Genomic DNA, 23,112 nt, shown 5'->3' with positions numbered 1-23,112 from the left:
CTTGGGTTTTCTGTTGCTTACAGCCACACACGCGTGCACACACACACACACACACAAACTTATACAAATACCAACTTCATAAGATGGTTGTAGTAAACCGTACATTGTATATAAAGTACTTAGGACAATATCTGGCACAGTAAATGGTTGCTATAAATAGTAACAAAACTGATCAAACATAGGTAATGATTTAAAAGAGCAAAAGTTCCAAAGCACAACACAGATAAGACGAATGGTACTGATTTAGCATGACAAAAACCACCTTTACATTCCTGGTGAAGGGGTGCTAGGGAGACCTTGAAGTCTAAGACACTGATTACAGTGACAAATCCTCATCTCAGGGAGTGAGCTGCAACCACTGCCAGAGCACACAAGCTATTGGCCAGGAAAGGACTGGGGTTCTTTGCCAGGTTTCCATCTCCCCTCTCACAAACCGACAATCACCCTGTCAGCAGCTCCGATTCACAGCTGAAGCCTAACAATTATGTGTATGTGAATTTCCAGCCTTGTGAAGGGGCAGGGTTCTTTCAGCCCACAAAATATCTTTCTAGAATACTAAATTTTACTAGAATTTTCTCAAAACATGTTTTATTTCTTTATGGCAGAACAATAGATACACTGACATATATGAATATAATGTAGGATTATAATTTCCGCAGATATAGTCTACTATTTTGAATCACCATGGTATCACAGGACCACATATAGTTTACATGAAAGTACTGATTTTTTAAATACAACCTACTGGAACACACAAAAAAGAAAACAATAAGATACCATGTGAAAGTATCTAGTATAACAGAAGTAAGAAGTGATACCTCTATTACTATAGAGGTAACATAGTAGATACTCAATAAATAATCTCAAAGTAACCAGATTTTTTTTCATCACTCTATGTTTTACCAAAGAGGCAAATGACAAGATTAAAAATTAACACTGAGGAATAAAAATGCACATACTCACATCCTTATCCACTTATGTCTAAGGTTAGTGTACATCCATCCAAAAGCCCTACACCTTCTGTGCCTATGGTGCTGTATAACAAGCATTGATTTTTATAACTTATGGCCATAAGGCTTTGCAGATCTCTGAATTAGTAATCATATCCAGCATATTTGTTATAAAAAAGAAATAATCAAACATACAGACAAAAATTCACGAATAATTGGAACCCAGAGGGTTTTTCTAGTTAGATTGCAGTTAATTGAATAAAACCACCAATTACTGAACATTTTGATTAATTGAGATTTTCTTATGTGCTATACACGTATTTCCTCTTTCCCCCTTTACAATAAAAAGCAAAATTAGTGGTAGCTCAACTTTTCACATTGTGATTTTCCAAAATCAGTGATCCCTGCTTCACTAGAGACAAAGATAGCGTTGATTCCTTGAAGGCCATTTCTACTCTTTACAACATGGCAGATTGTTTTCAATTTGTTTTTAAGAAATTTAATGTTTACTTTAGCAGCTATGGTCTTACCTTGATATTTGAAGCTCAAGGTAAGGGCTGTACTTTTAGAAAGAAATATTTCAGGTGCTTTTCATAGTCCCATAATGTTTTATAATAGATTTGTTGAATAGAATTCATATACCATGAAATTCATTCTTTTAAAGCGTTCAATTCAGTGGTTTTTAGTGTATTCACAAAATTGTGCACCATCACCACTAATTCCAGAATACTTTTATCACCCCCAAAAGAAACCCTTTATCCATTAACAGTCACTCCCCATTCCTCCCTCCCACCTTCACCCACCACTCCAGCCCCTGGCACCAATGTACTTTCAGTTTGTATGGGCTGCCTAATCTGGACATTTCACATAAATGGAATCATACAATATATGGCTTTTTGTGTCTAACTTCTTTCACTTAGAGTAATGATTTCAAGATTCATCCATGTTGTAGCATGTACTTTATTTCTATTTATGGCCAATAGTAATTTATTCCTTTTTATGGCAAAAATATTCCATTGTGTAGATAAGCAACATTTTTATCCATTCATTAGTTGATAGACATTTGAGTTGTTTCTATTTTAGGGCCACTATGAAAAAATGTTTCATGATGATTTTTATGGAGGTGAAATTCATATGACACACAAGTAACTGTTTTAAAGTGTACAATTAAGCAGCATTTAGTGGATTTAGAATGCTATTCCACCACCACCTCTCTCTACTTTCAAAACTATTTTTATCACCCTGGAAAAATCCTTCATGTCCGTTAAATAATCACTTCTTGCTATGGTTTGAAAGTGTCACCCAAAGCTCTGGCATTGGAAACTTAATCCTCAATGCAACAGTGTTGAGAGGTGGGATCTTTAAGAGGTGATTAGGTCATGAGGGCAGAGCCCTCATAAATTAATGTCATTATTGCTATAGTGGGTTTGTTATTCCAAGAGTGGATTTGTTATAAAAGCAAATTTGGCCCTCTCTTGCCACTGTCTCCTTCTCTTGCTCTTCCACCTTCCTCAGTGGTGTGACACAGTATGAAGGCCGCTGTCAGATAGCAGCACCATACTCTTGGACTTCCCAGCCTCCAGAACTGCGAGCCAAATAAACCTCTACTGTTTATAAATCACCCAGTCTGTTGTATTTGTGTTAAACTAGCACAAAACAGACTAAAACAGGAAATTGGTACCAGAGATAGACTGTCACTATAACAAATACATGAAAATGTGAAAGTGGCTTTGGAAGTGAATAATGGGTAAAGGCTGGAAGAATTTAGAGATGCAGGATAGAAATGCATGGGTTACTGTGAATGAGACATTAAGGGCAATTCTAGTGAAGACGCAGAAGAAAAGAGCTGTGTTTTTGTTTTTAAAAGGTTATAAAAAGCCATGAGAATGTAGTTTTTGTTAAAGGAAAAGTAATTTTGTCTAGCTTTGAGGTTTTAAAAAGTTGTTTTAAATTGAAGGAATAAAAAGAACAGATACAGAAAGTTGGGGAAAGAAAGAGAATGGGAAAATTGTAAACGGTTGTAAAAGGTTTATGGAAACCTTATCTTGTGGTCAAAACTGATTGAGATTGGATAGACTTGTTTACAAGATTTATTAAGATTGGCTTTAGTTTTAATAACACACTGATACAAAGGTAGAATTTGGTCTTCTCTTTTGAACAAGATTTTTGTGTAGTATTAATAAGAGATAGGAAAACATTTTTGTTTACCTTTGAGTAAACTGCAAAAAAAGATATAAAGGGGAAACAGAAAAGACAGATTCAGTTTGCCTCATGGTGTCTTTATTAGGTCTTATGATTGCTTGGGAAACTGAGTCTCCTCTCTAAGAGTGAAAGGTTTTGCTTTTTGAAATCTCTGAATTATCACTTTGGCTAACTGAATAACTATCATTTTCCAGTGACCCATGATCCTGTTTTGAACAAGAGTTTTAAATCTTTGGTATTTGACAAACTTTCCAAAATCAAAATTCCATATTCTAAATTCAATCTTCTTGACCTCAAACTAACTTTTCGGATAGTAGGGCCCCTGAAAGTCTAAGAGAGACATATTAGACTTGCTTGGTATGTTAAAATCATATGGGAAGCATTGTCAAATAAGAGATAGTGAATATATATTAGATGGCGAAGATGGTCTCGATCTCCTGACCTTGTGATCCGCCTGCCTTGGCCTCCCAAAATGCTGGGATTACAGGCATGAGCACCCAGCCAAGACTAAAACTTATTTTGCAAATAAATTTATCTTACTATGATTTGTCTTTGGTAAAAATAGGGGACTGCAGAGAGAAAAATTAAGTTTCAAAAGAAAACCATAGGGCACATATTATTAGATTCTAGCTTTGTCCAATGTTTTTGAGTTTTTATTATTTTCCTAAAATTTGGACTGAATTCTGAATTCCTTCCTGGCTATATGTCTCCAAACTAATATTTTCAATTTTTTTTTCCATTTTTCTGACTTGAAATCATTAGAAATCATTAAAATTGTGCTTTTCTTAAGGTCCTGCAAACTGAAGCTAGACAACTTAAACTTCAGAGAAATCAAAGCAAATTACATATAAACAGCCGGGCGCGGTGGCTCAAGCCTGTAATCCCAGCACTTTGGGAGGCCGAGACGGGCGGATCACGAGGTCAGGAGATCGAGACCATCCTGGCTAATACGGTGAAACCCCGTCTCTACTAAAAAAAAAATACAAAAAACTAGCGGGGCGACGTGGCGGGCGCCTGTAGTCCCAGCTACTCGGGAGGCTGAGGCAGGAGAATGGCGTGAACCCGGGAGGTGGAGCTTGCAGTGAGCTGAGATCCGGCCACTGTACTCCAGCCTGGGCAGCAGAGCGAGACTCCGTCTCAAAAAAATAAAAATAAAAAAAAATAAATAAAAAGGAAAAAAGAAAGAGAAAAAAAAAATTACATATAAACAGATTTCATGCTTGCTGAAGTATGGACTACTGAAACAGTTCACTTAAACACCTGATTTGAACTACAATCCAAAGTCGCCATTGCAATCTGAAGATGCTTCAGAGACTCTTGAAAAGCTCGTCTATAGACTACTCCAGGCATTAACCTTTGTTTTTCTTCTGTTTCCACAGAAATGCTTCGTATTAAAGATCTGTTTGCCTGCATCATACAGAGAGAGCCAATCTGCAATCCCACCTCCTGGAACAGGTCACAACTGTTTAACCAAACTGATACATTCTCAGGGGTGAGACTGATTCAAGAAGATATAGAATGATACACTTAAATTTGCTTTTTTCTGTTTATCCCAATTTGTTTTTCCACTCGTTTGTCCATCAGTATTTAATAACTTCTAAGCCAAATCTCTCCTAAGCTATTGGCTTGGCTTTTAATATATGAAATTTTTTAAGGTTTCAATGTGGGGATTGAAGGAAATAAAATTATTTAACCCCAAAATATATTTCTTTGACATATTTTGAGATGGTTGTCAGAGAGCCAGCAAACAGAAGTAGGCATGTAAAGCTGTCTTTTGTGGGGGAGATTTACATCTGTAGAGAATTTACATTGATGCAGCCAGGCTTTCCTTTGTCTGGATCTAGGAAAAAGAGTCTGACACTTTCAAAGGTCTGAAAGAAACACCATCTATTCTATTCTCTCTGAGGGCTACTACCTGTGGAATTTCATCTACATAACAAGACCACCTCTGCTAGTCAGGCCTTCTCTTCTTTTCCTCCCACCGCCTTTTAGTGTGTATGTGTGTATGCTGCCATAACCTAATTGGCCACAATCCAGGCCCCCATTCTTTCTGTAACCTCAAGATGGCATAAAAGTTTCTGCACCCCACTGGGGTACTGGGTAATTATTCTGATGTACTCTATGCACATGTTAACAAATTGGATGCCTTTTCGCTTATTAATCTGCCTTTTATGAGTTGATTTTTCAGTGAAACTTAAGAGAGTGAAGAGGTTTTCCCCTTTGCCCCTACATAATTTATTTTTCCCACTGAACTGTAAGAAGGGAAGGGTCCGTGCATTATGCTCATCACAAAACCTTTTGGCCTAGCACATGGTGGATATTGACTGGTAGTGTTTTAGACTGGGGCATGGGCATATTTACCACAATGCTGCTGAAATTTTGGATACCCTATCACTGAGGCTCTCAAAATATACTAACTGAAACACACACACACACACACACACACACACAAACACAAATGTGGTCATAATCACATCGCTAATACCTACCCTATTCACACATCCACCCAAATAGTAGAATTCAGGAAACCAAGACAAAGTCTCGTAAGTGATATTAAAATTTACATTTCCTTTCAAATGGTTCTTTGCTCATGATTTAAAAAATAATTGATCTTCAAGACCACAAAAAACAAGCATACCATAATTGAATGACTGCCTATCAAAATGTGATCTGACTTCAGTGATTATTTTGCCTTCCAAAGGCTCAAAAGAAAGACTTTCTAAAGACATACTTGTACAGCAAGGAAAAGTACTCATAACATTAACACTTTGATTTCTTCTCATCTTTATCATGTGGTATTAACATGTAAATATGACCTTTGTTTTTCAAGATTTTACCTACTTCCTTTATTCACTTCTCAAAGGACAGATCAATGGATGAGATTACAGCTATCATAAAATTAATTTCATATACTTGAGAAAGCTACTTTAATCACCACCTGGGGGAAAAGATAAATAGCCTGACATAGCTTCCTTAGCTGTAGGAACTAAGATTAGAGGAAACAATTGTGATGAAGCCTTTCATTGAAACTGCAATACCACAAACACACACATACACACACACACACACACATGCAAAAGTGCTGCATTTATGATCAGTCCCTTCAAGTTAGAACTGAGGCACTGACCTGGTGAGCAAATGATATAAATATTAAATTAAATATTGACTATTTTGCAGTTTAGTTCTAGACAATTTTGCCATAGGTTTTCCACAATTGAGACACACTGCAAACTCCTCATTGGTGCAAAATGAGGAAAGCTTTATAGTACATACAAATATATATTTTTTTGAGATGGGGGATCCTCCCACCTCAGCCACCTCAGCCTTCTGAGTAACTGGGACTACAACCATGCATCACCATGCCTGGCTAATTTTTTTTTTTATTTTTTATTTTTTGGTAGAGATGGGGTATTGCCATGTTGCCCAGGACGGTCTCAAACTCCTGGGCTCAAGTGGTCTACCTGCCTCAGATTCGCAAAGTGCAGGGATTACAAGCCTGCACCATGGCACCCAGCCTTAAATTTTTTTTAAGAAATAAGTTCAGGGTACTATGAAAAACAATTTAAGAAAATGATAGTCATTGGTTCTATCAAGGTGCTGAGCTGGAGTAATGAAGAACATGTGGACTTTGATTCAGACTATATCACTCATTAGCTACATGACTTTGAGCAAGTTATCTAGCATCTGACTCTTAGTTTTATATAGAAACAAGAATTGTGATTGTCAAGCATGTCCATGTGAAGAGAGTCCACCAACAGACTTTATGTGAACAATGAAGCTTTTTAATCACCTGGGTACAGGCAGGCTGACTCCTTTTTCAGACTCAGCCCACCTGCACCCAGGTGATTAAAAAGTTTTATTGCTCACACAAATCCTGTTGGTGGACTGTCTTCACATGGACATGCTTGATATTTTGTGCTGAAGACCAGGAACAGGAGGACTCCTTCGGGAGACCAGTCCCCTGTCCTTGCCCTCACTCGATGAGGAGATCCACTTGCGACCTCGGGTCCTCAGACCAACCAGCCCAAGGAACATCTCACCAATTTCAAACTGGGTAAGTGGTCGTTTCACTCTCTTCTCCAACCTCTCTCGCTATCCCTTCGCACTTCAATCTCTCCCTTCCTTAATTTTGGTTCCTTTCCCTTTCTGGTAGAGACAGAGGAGACGCGTTTTATCTGTGAACTCAAAATTCCAGCGCTGGGCGACTGGGGAAGACAGTCTTCCCTTGGTGTTTAATAACTGCGGGGACACCCGTCTGATTATTCACCCACATTTCAGAGGTGCCTGATCACTGCAGGGATGCCTGCCTTGATCCTTCACCTTGGTGGCAAGCACCACACCCTCTCTCTCCGTGTCTCTACCCTCTCTTTTCTCTAAACTTACCGTTTTACCATGGGCAACCTTCTTCCCTCCATTCCTCCTTCTTCTCCCTTGGACTTAGTTCTAAAAAAGTCAAAACCTCTTCAACTTCCACGCTAAGAAACCTAAGCATCTTATTTTCTTCTGCAACACCGCTTGGCCCCAGTATAAACTTGGTAATGACTCCAAATAGCCAGAAAATGGCACTTTTGCATTTCTCCATCCTACAAGATCTAGATAATTTTTTTCAAAAAATGGGCAAATGGTCTGAGGTGCCTGATGTCCAGGCATTCTTTTACACCTCAGTCCCTCCCTAGTCTCTGCTCCCAATGCGACTTGCCCCAAATCTTTCTTCTTTCTGTCCTGTCTGTTTCTTCAGTCTCCACCCCAAGCTCTGAGTCCTTTGAATCCTTTTCTACAGACCCATCTAGCCTCTCCCTTCTTCCCCAGGCTGCTACTCGCCAGGCTGAGCCAGGTCCCAGTTCTTCCTCAGCCTCCACTCCCCCACCCTGTAATCCTTCTATCACCTCCCCTCCTCACACCCAGTTGGGCTTACAGTTTTGTTCCATCGCTAGCCCTACCCAACCTGCCCAACAATTTCCTCTTAGAGAGGTGGTTGGAGCTGAAGGCATAGTCAAGGTTAATACTCCTTCTTCTTCAGCCAAACTAAATCAGTTAGCATTTAGGTTCTTTTTCATCAAATATAAAAACCCAGCCCAGTTCATGGCTTGTTTGGCAACAACCCTTTGACACTTTACTGCCCTAGACACAGAGGGGCCAGAAGGCTGTCTTATTCTCAATATGCATTTTATTATCCAATCCGCTCCTGACATTAGAAAAAGCTCCAAAAATTAGATTCTGGCCCTCAAACCCCACAACAGGATTTAATTAACCTTGCCTTCAAGGTGTAGAATAATAGAGGCAGCCAAGTGGCAACGTATTTCTCAGTTGAATTACTTGCCTCCACTGCAAGAGAAACTCCAGCCACATCTCCAGTACACAAGAACTTCAAAATACCTAAACAACAGCAGCCAGGCATTCCTCCAAGACCTCCTCCCTCAGGATCTTGCTTCAAGTGCCAGAAATCTGGCCACTGGTCCAAGGAATGCCCGCAGCCCGGGATTCCTCCTAAGACGTGTCCCATCTGTGTGGGACCTCACTGGAAATTGGACTGTCCAACTCTCCCAGCAGCCACTCCCAGAGCCCTGGAACTCTGGCCCAAGGCTCTCTGACTGACTCCTTCCCAGATCTTCTCAGCTTAGCGACTGAAGACTCACACTACCCAATCACCTCGGAAGCCTCCTGGACCATCACAGATGCTTTGGGTAACTCTTACAGTGGAAGACAGGAATGTCAGGCCTCTGAGCCCAAGCATGCATGCATACATCCAGGTGGCCTGAGGCAACTGAAGAACCACAAAAGAAGTGAAAATGGCTGGTTCCTGCCTTAACTGATGACATTACCTTGTGACATTCCTTCTCCTGGACTATAAGTCTCTGGAGCTCCCCACTGAGCACCTTGTGACCCACCCCGCCCCTGCCCGCAAGAGAACAACCCCTTTTAACTGTAATATTCCACTACCTACCCAAATCCTATAAAACTGCCCCACCCCATCTCCCTTTGCTGACTCCTTTTTTGGACTCAGCCAACCTGCACCCAGGTGATTAAAAAGCTATATTTCTCACACAAGGCCTATTGGTGGTCTCTTACATGGACATGCGTGACAGTGATTATATGAGAAAATGAGTATGACATGCCTAACAATACCAGATGTATACTATGGCTTTTATTACTCTAATAAGATATGGATGATTTCACAGAGAATGCTAATTATAGGTGTGAGGGAAGAATAACCCCCATAGGTTCTTAGTTGGAGTTAACCTGCTACAAAAGACAAATTAACAAGAGAAAAAGAGAAGCTTATTAACATGTATATTTCACATATACATGAGATACAGAGAATGAGTAGTTCTCAAAGAGGTGGCTTTGAATTTCAGTTTATATAGCATCTTCAACAAAGAACAGCAGGATGGGCATAGTGGCTCACATCTGTAATCCCAGCACTTTGGGAGGTCAAGGTGAGCAGATCACTTGAGCCCAGGAGTTCAAGACCAGCCTGGGGAACATGGGAACATGCAAAAACCCCATCTCCACCAACACACACACACACACACACACATGTGGAAAAACCCTGTCTCCAACCCCTCCCCGCCCCCCCACACACTAGCTGGGCATGGTGGTGTGTGCCTGTAGTCCCAGTTACTCAGGAGGCTGAGGCGGGCTCAGGCTCAATCACCTGAGACCAGGGAGGTCAAGGCTGCTGTGAGCTGTGATTGTACCACTGCACTCCCACCTGGGTGACAGAGACCCTGTCTCAAAAAAAAAAAAAAAAAAAAAAAAAAAAAAAAAAAAAAAAGAGCAAATATTTAGAGAAATTTTAGGAAAAGGACTTTTGAGCCTTTAGGGACAGCACCTTGGGGGAAGGCAATAAATGGCACATAAAGACTAGTTAGTAAAGCTTGTTAATACAGATTGCTCTAGTATCATCTCCACACCTATAAGGGTCTAAAGTTGTTTTCAGTGGTTAATGTTTGTTCTCTCTGGCAGGAAGGTGGGCAAGGTACTTTTTGTCTTTGTAAATCTATGTCCTGCTCTTTGGAAAATAAGGAGAGGGCAGAGAGCTCTCCTGCATTTGCTTCTTCTGTTCTGTTCAACAATCCTTCATATTTTGGGGCAGCGTATTCTGGTCTCCTACACAGGCAAGGTAAAACATTGAATAAAAATTTAAATTGTTCCAAAGAAATAATAACTGAAAAACCTTAATGATTCTGAATTCTTATCTTTACTTAAATTATCTTTATTCTCTATTATCAGCTATCCCTCCCCTATTTATTCAAACAGACATTTGTAAGCCACCAAAAATAATAATAATAATAAAGCGGGGGGGAGGGGGAGTGGAGAATAGAATGTACAGGAACTGAATATGAAAACTGCTGACCTGAACTAAGTAAATTATTTTGTTCTTCACTCATGCTGGAGTGCAGTGGCATGATCCTAGCCTCAAACTCCTGTAATCTCAAACTCCTGGTCTCAAGTGATCTTTCCATCTCAGTCTCCCAAGTAGCTAGGGATTCTCACAATGTTGCCCAGGCTGGTCTTGAACTCCTGGCCTCAAGCGATTCTCCCTCCTTGGCCTCCTAAGCTGTTGGGATTACAGGTGTGAGCCACCTCCCTGGCCAATAAACCCATCTTCTTGACCATGTTCATAACTACCAGAATCATGCCATCTGGTTCTCCTTAGATTATACTTCTCTAAACATACACCATACATATTACAAAAATTATCTGGTGTTATCAATGGAACAATCATGAAATACCACAAACCAGAATGAGTGGTCTCTTACTATCTTGAAATCCATAGATTTTGCAGCAATTTCCAAAATTATATTACTAAAAGTACTTTACTTAAAAATTGTTTACCAAAGAAACTTTCTACATTTTAGAAGACAATAGACAGAAATGTATTTAACTGAAGTGTCTTAACAATAGCTAATGTTCCTTCCCAATAATATGCTAAATAGAAGCATTAAATATTAATAAATTTCATTCCATCTCATTCAAAAGTCGACTTTTTTCTTCATCTGTTTATTATTCAAGACAGTTCAGACACACTTAAATTTAGACACTTTTAAACTTCTGTTAACCGCTGAACAGTTTACTATTACAAAGTTTAAACATTAACATATTCTAAGTTTGTAGTCTAATGTAATACAAGTTTTTAAGGCAATCATGTTACACTTTGGTAAGTTATATCAAATGCCTTATTGAAGTTTGTTTCTTATTCACATTTTACAAACATCTCTAATTCACGGAATTTCACTGATTGTAAAATTTCCCCAATCAGAGATATGAAGGCTACAGAGAACCAAAAACATGCTTTATAATTTCATTAAATTTTATGAATCTCAACCATTGTAAAGATCACTGAAACATCTACCAAATTAAGTGAAGAATATTTATTACACTTAAAGTGAGATTTTCCCTTCAAAGTCACCAAAACCATTCTTTAATACTCAACAGATAGTAGTCGGAATTTGCAGGATTTGGGGTTTTTTCTTTTCTTTTTTTTTTTTTTTAAATGTCAGGGTGGTATGGTCTTCTTTGGATGTATGGCTGTTGAAAGCTGAGTTATACAAAAGAAATCTTTGGAGAACAGAGGCTTTTCTTTACATATTTATTCCCAGAGCCTGCCCTTCATCTCTTTCCGGCTTTCCACATTGATCCAATTGTAGCACTTCCTGGAGAGAGCTATGTTCTAATCAGCAACATCAGGAAGACAAGGGACAAAGAAAAAGGAGAAAATGCAGATCTTCTCATGTCTCTTTGAAAACAGTGAATACATTCTAAGCTATCAGGCCGTATAAGTCACAATTTAACTTTTAATAATTTTTACCTGTAATGGATATGAACAGGAAATATGCGATGGGTCCTTCATCTATTCAATAGGTGCCCGATTTCTATTGAGATGAACACCATGTATCAGAATCTCACTTTGTTCCCCATCCATCTAGTTGTGCTGACCTTAAAACCTCATTTGCAGGCTATTCAGTAGTTATGCTTGGATAATCTCTACAGAAAGGGCGAATCAAAGGAGCTAACACCTAGAGACCCAAAACTACCTAACATTACTTCCTGTTAAGAATTTTTCCTTTTAATTGCTGGAAAGCTATTGAGTTAAAGCAACCATGCCAACTCCCCAAAGATAATGGTTCAAACCCCCAAACGAAAGGTTTGCAAATCCTCTTGAATTGCCAAAAAGAAGCAGTAATTTAAAGAGAACTCAGACTGCATATTAAGTAACCTCTACCCAAAATGTGAACATCTTACACACTAGTATTGTTTGCACGCGACTCCCCACTTGATGGAAATCTGGACCCACTGTGGCTAGAGCAGTTCAGAACTCTACGCCTACTTTTTCTTCTTCAGGGGTTCGGGCGCTTGCGCCACGGGAGGGCGAGGCAGCCTGGGTTACACCTTGACCAGGTCGTAGATGAACCACTGCAGGGCTGCTAGGGTGCGAATCATGAGGATGTCCGCAAAGAGGCCGATGCGCACAAAGAGGCCCTTCCACACGCCCGCGAACCCGTCTTCGCAGGACGCCCAGAGCCGTGCTGCCCTTCTCCTTGTTCAGCACAGACACCACAGAGTCAGCGGGATGGGACACGATGGCGCAGAAGACGCCGGCGATGTAGCTGGCCACGAAGGTGACGCCCAGCTGCTCGGCCTTGGTGCACTGGCTCTGGGGCCTGGGCACGGCGTACCTGTAGAGCACCTCCACCGTGCGCTCGAAGCAGGCGAACTTCCTCATGGTGTAGGGGATCTGCCGCAGCCACAGCGGCGCCACACCCTTGCAGAAGGCCCACAGGCCCTCCTCGCCCTACATCCTGGGCCCCGCGGCTGGCAGGGTGCCGGCGTAGCCCGGTCGCGTCTGCACGCAGACCTTCACTGCCTCCATGGGCGCCAGCGAGAGGTCGGCGAAGAACTCGGCGCAGGCCCAGGTGACCAGGTACAGGCGGGTTCTCCACGCGTAGGCCTTCTCTGGGCCCAGGGGCTCCGCGTAGCGGATCTTGAAGACCTCGTAAAGGCCGAACTTGAAGCCCTGCAAGGAGTAGTCGAAGAGGGTCAGGGCCCAGCTGCGAGCCAGGCCGCGCAGTCAGTCGCTGCGCACCGTCACACCGAAGCAGCTGAGGACGCCCTTGTACCAGCCGGGGTCCACCTGCATGCGGCACTTAACCAGGTCCAGGGACACGATGGCCGTGTGTGTCAGCTGCAGCTCAGCATACCGCCCAGGCCGCACAGCAGCAGATACCCGGCCGAGCCGACTCCACGCTGGCCTCCTCCGCAGCGGCTGCCCAGGGCCTGCCGCCGCCTTGGCCCACGCTTCTCGCCTGCAGCACTTGGCAGCCGCCGGGGGGTCGTCCATGGCCGCGCTGGGTGCAGGCCGACCCTGCCTTCCTCCCCTCCAGGCGCACTCCCTTAGGGGCCGCGGGGCGGGGCAGGGCATAGTGAACCTCCCTTGCGAGCCCGCCCCCAACGGTCCAGGCTAGGGCATCCCGGCGGGACCACAGCGCTTCATCCCGCGCCTGCGCAGTCCGCGGTGTGACCAGCCGGTTTAAATAGGCGGTGTTGCCCAGCCCCTTCCCCTCCAGCACGCCCCGCCCCTTTGCCCCTTCAGGTCAGTGGGTTCCTGGTAGCTGCAGGAACCCCGGCCCCGCTGCGCCTGGGCCAGCGGTCAGTGGTCCCAGAGCTCACCTTGGGCGGTGGACCCGGCCTTCACTACCCTCGTGACTTTGGTCCAGCTCGGCTGCCTAGTCCTCTACAAAAATGCGAAGAAAATAAACCAACAAGTACAAACACGAGTAAACGCAGGAATAGGCTAATACGTAGATGAGGAGGTGGGCAAAGGGGTGAAGAGTCGCCATGCACTGTTGCCTTCCTGAGAGGCCTTTCTGGAGTCCTCACCCAACTACGCCGGTTTAGAGGAATGGTCATCTCCATGGCAGTGGCGTTCCACGGTGTGAATGGGCAGAGAGAGCCAGTGGCTTCCGGCCTTACATAACGATCTCACCTGGTAGGTAGGTGACAGTTTCCCCCAGCTCACACACCACTCCTGTCTCCCAACAACGGTTGTAGTGGGAGCCTAGGAAGCATGGGGACACTTACTGAATTTAGGCGGGCTGCTTATTATTTTCACTTATCGATATTTTCTTTTCATTGACTACTGATTTTGGAGAATACGAAAGTGAGTTAAAAGCCCTGGTCTTTTGGGAAGCTTACAGTTTCACTGGCCCAAAAAATGAGAACTAAGTGACCCCAGGTATAAATCAGTAGCATACATCATCCATTCATTTACTCACTTTGTGCTGGGCCCTGTGCAGGGCTAGGGGGGTTCAGCAAAGAACCAGACATACTCCTGCTTACTTCTAAATAAGATTTTGTTTTAAAAGAAAAAAATCAGGATTTTGATAAGTATTATAACAGAATTTGTTTGTTTTTTGAGACAGAATCTCACTCTGTCACGCAGGCTGGAGTGCAGTGGCGCGATCTTGGCTCACTACAACCTCTGCCTCCTGTACTTTTAGTAGAGATGAGGTTTCACCATGTTGGTCAGGCTGGTTTTGAACTCCTGACCTCAAGCGATCTGCCTGCCTCAGCCTCCCAAAGTGTTGGGATTATAGGCATGAGCCACTGTGCCCAGCCTATAACAGAATTTGAATAAAGTTCTAGATGAACAATGAAGGAGCAACTAATTTTGCCTGATGAGGTTCAGAAGATTTCCCTGAGGAAGTGACAGTGTAGCTGGGTCTTGAAGGATAAGTAGGAGTTTGCCACGTGAACAAGACTAGAAGGGCAATTTCAGGTTAAAGGAAACAAACCTAAGTGCATTTCCTACTGAGCAGAGGGGATTAATTCAGTATGATGAAAATCAGGAAGGGCTGAGTCTGGAAAAATAAAATTGGGTCAAATTAAGGAAGGCCTTAATGTCTTGTTCAGGACTTTGACTTTTATCCTGTAGGGCGGGCCTATCTTTCTCACAAGTGTGATCCACAGACCACCTGCATCAGAATCACCTGGAGTGCTTTATTAAAAATCTCATCTCACACTCTAGACCGTCTGAATGAGAATCTCTGTGAGTAGAAATAAGTGATTTTAATACACTCCTAGGTGGATTCTTCACTAAAGTTTGAAAACTACACACCACAGTATGTGGGTCATGGGAAGTCAAGAATTTTTGTTAAGGTTTTCTGATCCACCTGCATGTGGTACTTGACCAGGTCCAGGGCATGATGGACATATGTGTCAGCCCCACAGTTCAGCATCCCTCCCAGGCTCATGGCAGCAGGTACCGGGCCAAGCCATACTGATCCATATTGATCAGATTTTCTGATCAATAATTTAGTGTTTATATCCAGAACTGGGTGTATTAAAGAGAATAAAAAATAATATTCCCTCAACCCTCATAAGTTCATAGTTGGGACAGACTTCTGCAACAAAAGATAGATTAACAAGAGAAAAACAAGCAAGTTTATTAACACATGCAGTGCACATAATGTGGGAGAAAAGTAACTCTAAGCAGTAGCTTAAGAGTCTGGCTTATATAGCATGTCTAACATAGCATGATACAATACATTTTAGAAACATAATGACAAAAGCAGTCCCAGGCTCCTACAGGTGGGAAAATGTAGGAAGGTAAATTTATGGGGAAGCTAATGGAGTAAAGTCTGCTCAGATCCCTCTGGCACTGTCTCTAAGCTGATAAAGGTTGTAAAGAAGAATTTACATCCCATCTTTAGGTGGGAAAGCAGGGTGGATAGAAAGACCTTTTGTCTTTATAATTCTCTGTCCTGCTTTTAGTCAGAAAGAAGGCAGAGAACTCCCTACATCTGTTTCCTAGTTGCCTTTAGCTAAAAAAAAAAAAAAAAAAAATTATGTCAAAGAGGCATATTTTGATGTGACATGTGACAGATTCTGGTTTCCTTCAGTATTCACCTGTGAAAATTTATCAAGCTGTACACTTAAGATTAGAGTACATTATATACTTTATGTATATTATACCATAATTTTTTAAAAAAGTTAACTGGTATAAAATTCTCACCCCAAACTAGGGATGATGGATAAAGGGGAAAACAGAGGCAAATACAGGTTTTCTCAATCAACAAGCCTTTTTTAAAACTCCTCTCCTTGTAATAGTCTTCTACCAGGAATTTACGTATTAAAGGGAAGTCTCTGTCCTTGAGTCACAAGAGAACAATGAAGTGTTAAAATATCCCATACTAACTAAATTAGGGCTTCCCACAGCATGTTCCTGGGAACACTGGTCCACTTGAAAGGTCTGCGGTCAAATGAGTTTGAGAAGTGATGTGCTTTGGATCTGTGTCCCCACCAAATCTCATGTCACATTGTATAATCTCAGTATTGGAGGCCTGGTGGAAGGTGACTGAATCATGGGGCAGAGTTCTCATGAATGAGTTAGCACCATCCCCTCGGTGCTGGTCTCGTGATAGTGAGTGAGTTACCATGAGATCTGATTGTTTAAGTGTGTAGCACTTCCCCACTCTCTCTTCTTCCTCCTGCTCTGGCCATGTAAGATATTCCTGCTTCCCCTTTGCCTGTCACCATAATTGTAAGTTTCCTGAGGCTTCTGCAGAAGCAGATGCTGCTATGCTTCCTGTACAGCCTGTGGAACTGTGAGCCAATTAACCTTTTTTTCTTTATAAATTACCCAGTCTCAGGTTTGTTTTTTTTTTTTTTTTTTGAGACAGAGTCTCACTCATGTCGCCCAGGCTGGAGTGCAATGAAATGATCTTGGCTCACTGCAATCTCTGCCTCCCAGGTTCAAGCGATTCTCCTGCCTCAGTCTCCTGAGTAGCTTGGATTACAGGTGCCCACCACGACACCCAGCTAATTTTTGTATTTTTAGTAGAAACGGGTTTCACCATGTTGGCCAGGCTTGTCTCAAACTCCTGACCTCAAGTGATCCGCCCACCTCGGCCTCCCAAAGCACTGGGATTACAGGTATGAACCACTGTGCCCAGCCTCAGGTATTTCTTTATAGCAATGTGAGAGCAGACTAATACAAGAAGCATTTCACACTAGGGCATGCTTCTCAACTGAGGTGGTATCATCCCCAAGGGGGTGAAATGGTTCTTAGGGGGCAAAGAATCTTAGGACAATGGTTTGTGGTCCCCCCAGTAAAATTTTATTCCTTAGTATTTAATTTTGGGGGAGAGTGGGAAGGAGGGAAAGGATGATTAGTAAAAATGTCTAAATCTCTGGGGGAGGGATGGCCTATAATGAACAAAAGGTTGAGAAACGCTGTGTCAGAGCTTGCTGTTGGAGATTCACAGGACACATAAACACACTGAAGAGTGAGAAGTTGTTTAGTAAAAAAAAAACCTCTGGCTTTGTTAATTTAGGGTTTCCTGATTTTCCTGGATTTCAGAACCCCTTTTTAATTTTTATTTATTTTTTATTTTTTGAGATGGAGTCTCACTCTGTCGCCCAGGCTGGAGTGCGGTGGCTTGATCTCAGCTCACTGTGACCTCTGCCTCCCAGGTTCAAGCAATTCTCCTGCCTCGTCCTCCTGAGTAGCTGGGACTACAGGTGTGTGCCATGGCGCCTGGCTAATTTTTGTATTTTTAGTAGAAATGGAGTTTCACCATGTTGGCCAGGCTGGTCTCAAACTCCTGACCTCAGGTGATCGACCGGCCTTGGCCTCCCAAAGTGCTGGAATTACAGGCATGAGCCACTGTGCCCGGCCAGAAGCACTCCCCCAACCACCTTTTTTTTTTTTGAGATGGAGTCTCACTCTGTCACTCAGGCCAGAGTGTGGTGGTGCAATCTCGGCTTACTGCAACCTCTGCCTCCTGGGTTCAAGCAATTCTTCTGCCTCAGCCTTCCGAGTAGCTGGGACTACAGGCACAGGCCACCATGCCCAGGTAATTTTTTGTATTTTAGTATAGATGGGGTTTCACCATGTTGCCCAGGCTGGTTGGGAACTCCTAAGCTCAGGCAATGCTCATGCCTCGGCCTCCCAAAGTTCTGGGATTGTAGTCATGAGCCACTGCACCCGGCCCAGAATCCCTTTTTTATATCACACCTATTCACATTTCTATTCATAGACATATCTATTCATAGGTGTAGTCTTTCATGGAGCATATTTTGGGAAATGCTGGACTCTTCAGAAATGGAGTTTAGAGAAAATAGAGTAAAGAGGGCTAGAGTAATAATAACGGCAGCTACATTTACTGAACCCTTAGTCCTCCATTTCCTAAAGGTACAACTTGGATGTTTTCCTAACATATACCAGACGTCACTGTCCACTTTATGAAAGCAGAGGTTATATCAAATTGATCTCATTTTTATGGGATACTTGCTCTGTACTGTGGGCGGCAAGCCACCCAGGTGCCAAGGCAAGAGACTGAAGGCACAAGCTATTCCAGTATAATAAAGAAAATATATAGAATAAGAATAGTTATACTAGAAATAGATTATAGATATGATTATATATGAATATTAATCATTAGTTTGTAGCATTACTATTTATTCCAATATTATAATAATCTTTGTTCCACAATTATAACCCAGAAAGAACCAGGCCATACAGAGATAGGAGCTGAAGGGACACGGTGAGAAGTGACCAGAAGACAAGAGTGTGAGCCCTCTGTTACACCCGGACAGGGCCACTAGAGGGCTCCTTGGTCTAGCGGTAATGCCAGTGTTTGGGTGAGGGAGAAAGGACAAGATGGAGGAAGGTGAACAAGAAGGCACAATCCATGTTGCGTCTGGGTTCTTCCTCACCAACTTTCCTGCGCGCAGATCAACCGAGCATGCGCCAGGTGACGTCAATCCGAAGAGATCGAAACTTACCCGGCCACGCCTATGGAGACGCCCCTATCACGCCCTTATCCCACCCACTGCCCTCCCACTTCCAGTACCAATGCATAAAAGTCTGCTGCCGGCAGGAGCCAGCGTGACTTCTTTGTGCCCCCCCATACCTGAGGACTGGAGAACCTCACCCAGAGCGCCGGCGCGACTTCCCTGGCCCCCCACACCTGAGGACCAGAGAACCTCACCTGAGAGTGTGTGCATATTTGCTATAAAAGGCTGCCGCTTTCTTATGTACTTTGGCCTCATGTTTAATTATTTAGCTCTCCTAAATTAAATTAAACAAAACAGCCAGTGCCTGGGAAGGTGCCCATTAGTTAGCAGACCTTGGTCTAGTGGTAGCGCCAGTGCCTGGGAAGGCACCCGTTACTTAGCAGACCAGGAGTTACTTAGCAGACCAGGAAAGGGAGTTTCCCTTTCCCTGAGGGAGTTAGAGAAGACTCTGCTCCACCACCTCTTATGGAAGGCCTGACAACAGTCAGGCCCACCCACAGCCATCTGGAGGCCTAAGCATCCCCCTGTGATGCTGTGCTTCAGCGGTCACGCTCCTGGTCCACCTTCATGTTCCACCCTGTACACCTGGCTCTACCTTCTAGATAGCAGTAGCATAAATAGTGAAAGTATTAAAAGTCTTTGATCTCTCTGAGAAATACATAGAAGAAATAATGACGTAAACTGTCCCCTCTCTCTCTCCGCTTCGGCTGCCAAATAGGGAAGGGCCCCCTGTCTGGTGGACACATGACTCACATGACCTTACCCATCATTGGAGACGACTCACACTCCTTACCCTGCCCTCTTGCCTCGTATACAATAAATAGCAGCATGGCCAGGCATTCGGGGCCACTACTGGTTCTGTGCCTTTGTGGTAGTGGTCCCCTGGGCCCAGCTGTCTTTTCTTCTATCTCTTTGTCTTGTGTCTTTATTTCTACGATCTCTTGTCTCTGCACACAAAGAGAAAAACCCACAGGCCCTGTAGGGCTGGACCCTACACTGTACCACAAAAAAAAAAAAAAAAAAAAATATATATATATATATATATATATATATATATTTTTTTTTTTTTTTTTTTTTTTTTTTTGAGACAGGGTCTACTCTGTCACCCAGGCTGGAGTGCAGTGACATGATCATGGCTCAGTGCAGCCTCAACCTCCCGAGGCTTGAGCGATCCTCTCACCTCAGCCTCCCAAGTAGCTGGGACTACATGCACGTGCCACCATACCCAGCTAATTTTAAAAAATTGTTTATAGAGACAAGGGTCTCACTGTGTTGCCTAGGCTGGTCTCAAACTCCTGGACTCAAGTGATCTGCCCTCCTTGGCCTCCCAAAGTGCTGGGATTATAGGAATGAGCCACTACATTTGGCCTTTAAATATTGTTTCAAACAATGTATTTGTACAAGTTAAAGAAAACAATCAAGAAATCGTCAGGGTAGGGCCGGGCGCGGTGGCTCAAGCCTGTAATCCCAGCACTTTGGGAGGCCGAGGCGGGTGGATCACGAGGTCAGGAGATCGAGACCCTCCTGGCTAACATGGTGAAACCCCGTCTCTACTAAAAATACAAAAAAAAACTAGCCGGGCGCGGTGGCGGGCGCCTGTAGTCCCAGCTACTCGGAGGCTGAGGCGGGAGAATGGCGGGAACCCGGGAGGCGGAGCTTGCAGTGAGCCGAGATCGCGCCACTGCACTCTAGCCTGGGCGACACAGCGAGACTCCGTCTCAAAAAAAAAAAAAAAAGAAAAAAAAGAAATCGTCAGGGTAAAACTTTTCTTAGACACTTCTTAGTTCAATAATGTTTTAGTTCATTAGTGTTGTTATAAAGGAATACCTAGGTAATTTATAAAGAAAACAAGTTTATTTGGCTTATGGTTCTGCAGGCTGTACAGGAAGCATGGCACCAACATCTGCTTCTAGTGAGGGCCTCAAGCTGCTTCCATTCACGGTGGAATGCAAGAGGAGATGGCCAGAAATCACAAGGCAAGATAGAGGGGAGGAAGGTGCTGGGTTCTTTTAAACAACAGGCTTTTTCAGGAACTCATGGAACTCACTTGCTGTTGTGAGGACTGCACCCCCTCATTCAGGAGCCACCCACCCCTATAACACTTCCCATTAGGCTCCACCTCCAACATTTGGTATCAAATTTCAACATGAGGTTTGGAGAGGTCAAATATCCAAACCATAGCAAATAACTTTACTAAAACCCAGCCGTAAAGTCAATAATAACTGAAAGTAGCCTATAAGAATATTTCACCATTACAGAGCACACAACTACCATTATTATTTCCTTGGTGGTTACATGATGTTGGGCAATATTTCTCTCTTGAAATCGTCATCATACTTTTACTGTGTTCTTTCTGCAAACTTCAATTGATGAGTTAAGTAGACCTTTCCTTTCCAGAAGGTAAAAGACTTTTGTTTCTTTTATTTGTTAAAGAGAAAAGAGTGAAAATGTATTCCTTTATTCATCTATTCAATAGATTTTTATTAAGTGCCTGTTATGTGCCAGGCACATTTTAAATGTATTCCAAAGCAGAGCTAATATCCCACATTGTCCCCAAACATAATTTTCCAAAGCTCTAAAGCATAATCATAGAGTACTTAGATAAAACAATAACAAACACTTACTTGGTATCTACTCTTTGCCAGTTGCTATAAACATCTGTAATCCTACAATAAGCATACAAGATAGATGTTCTTCCCATTTCATGAATATAGAGTGGCAGACACTGTTGTCTACTCAAAAGCCAACTGCCCATTCCTCTTTAGCAACAGAACTCCTGTTTGTTCAGGTATCTGGGAGATACTCTTTGATCTCTACATCATTTTGACTCACTTCCTCCTCACGAAATTTTAATTTGCATGTAGGGTATTTGATTTTCAGCCATAAATACTTAGGTCCATGGCCCATTGATACTTTCTTTACTACAGTTACACAAATATATAATATATTCATGCAAAATGTCCTTATTCCTGTTGTCCATGTTTTTGTGTGTGCCCCCCCCCCAACTTTCCTCTACAAATCCATGTCATCTTACACAATCAGTTACAAAGTATGTCTGCCAGAAAACTTTCTTTGCTTAATTCACCTCCCTTGTGTTTGCCATTCATTCATTTGTATGTAATCTGGACTGGTAAATTGCCTTTTTTTTTTTTTTCTGACTGTATAGGAAATACTTCTGACAGGATTGTAAGAACACTGCTTACTTTGTTTATGTATCATTTCATGGAACAGTGTTCTATCCAGTAATCAGGAGGTAGTGGCCAACTCTCTTACCTATAAAAATGAACCGGAGTAGTTGCTTGAATTATTTTCTCAGAGTGAACTTAATCAGATGACTTCATTCTCCCATAGTGAATCTCTATATTCACCATACAAGTTTGGAGAATAGTGTTTTTGGCATGTTATTTTATTTTGTTAGATTTAGCCTAAAGCTGCCTCCTTACATATTTTAAGTTTGGCCTAAAGGTTTCTCCATACATAGTGAACTGTAACCTAACTGGATGTGCAAATAGACTGCAACCTACCCTTGTGCCAATCGCTGAGTTTCAGCCAATCAAAGTCAGCCAACTGTTCAAACTATGTTCAAATAACGCAACACTGAGCTGTAACCAATCTGGTTGTTTCTGTACCTCGCTCTTTTCTGTACATCACTTTCCTTTCTCCATCCATAAATCTTCTTCGACCATGCACCAGTGATGGAGTTTCTGAACCTATTCTGGTTCTGGGGCTGCCCGATTTGCAAATTGTTCTTTACCCAATTCAACTCTGCTAAATTTATTTTATTTTATTTTATTTTATTTTATTTATTTATTTTTTTGAGACGGAGTCTGGCTCTGTCGCCCAGGCTGGAGTGCGGTGGCCGGATCTCAGCTCACTGCAAGCTCCGCCGCCCATACGCCATTCTCCTGCCTCCGCCTCCCAAGTAGCTGGGACTACAGGCGCCCGCCTCGTCGCCCGGCTAGGTTTTTTTTTGTATTCTTTAGTAGAGACGGGGTTTCACCACATTAGCCAGGATGGTCTCGATCTCCTGACCTTGTGATCCGCCCATCTCGGCCTCCCAAAGTGCTGGGATTACAGGCTTGAGCCACCGCGCCCGGCATCTCTGCTAAATTTAATTTGTCTAAGGTTTTTCTTTTTATATACATTTTTTCTTAACAGC

The 23,112-nt window shown here is 42.6% G+C and overlaps 1 pseudogene; it reads right to left on the bottom strand.

Moving 5' to 3' along the window:
* Positions 1–12,479: 12,479 nt before the first annotated feature.
* Positions 12,480–13,367, bottom strand: LOC104669714 (annotated as a pseudogene).
* Between the last annotated feature and the right edge of the window lie 9,745 nt (positions 13,368–23,112).

The sequence above is a fragment of the Rhinopithecus roxellana genome, chromosome 12 (genome assembly GCF_007565055.1).
Source record: "Rhinopithecus roxellana isolate Shanxi Qingling chromosome 12, ASM756505v1, whole genome shotgun sequence".
NCBI lineage: Eukaryota > Metazoa > Chordata > Mammalia > Primates > Cercopithecidae > Rhinopithecus > Rhinopithecus roxellana.
The sequence above is the reverse complement of the archived record's forward strand: the minus strand, read 5'-3'. Positions and strand labels throughout refer to the sequence as shown.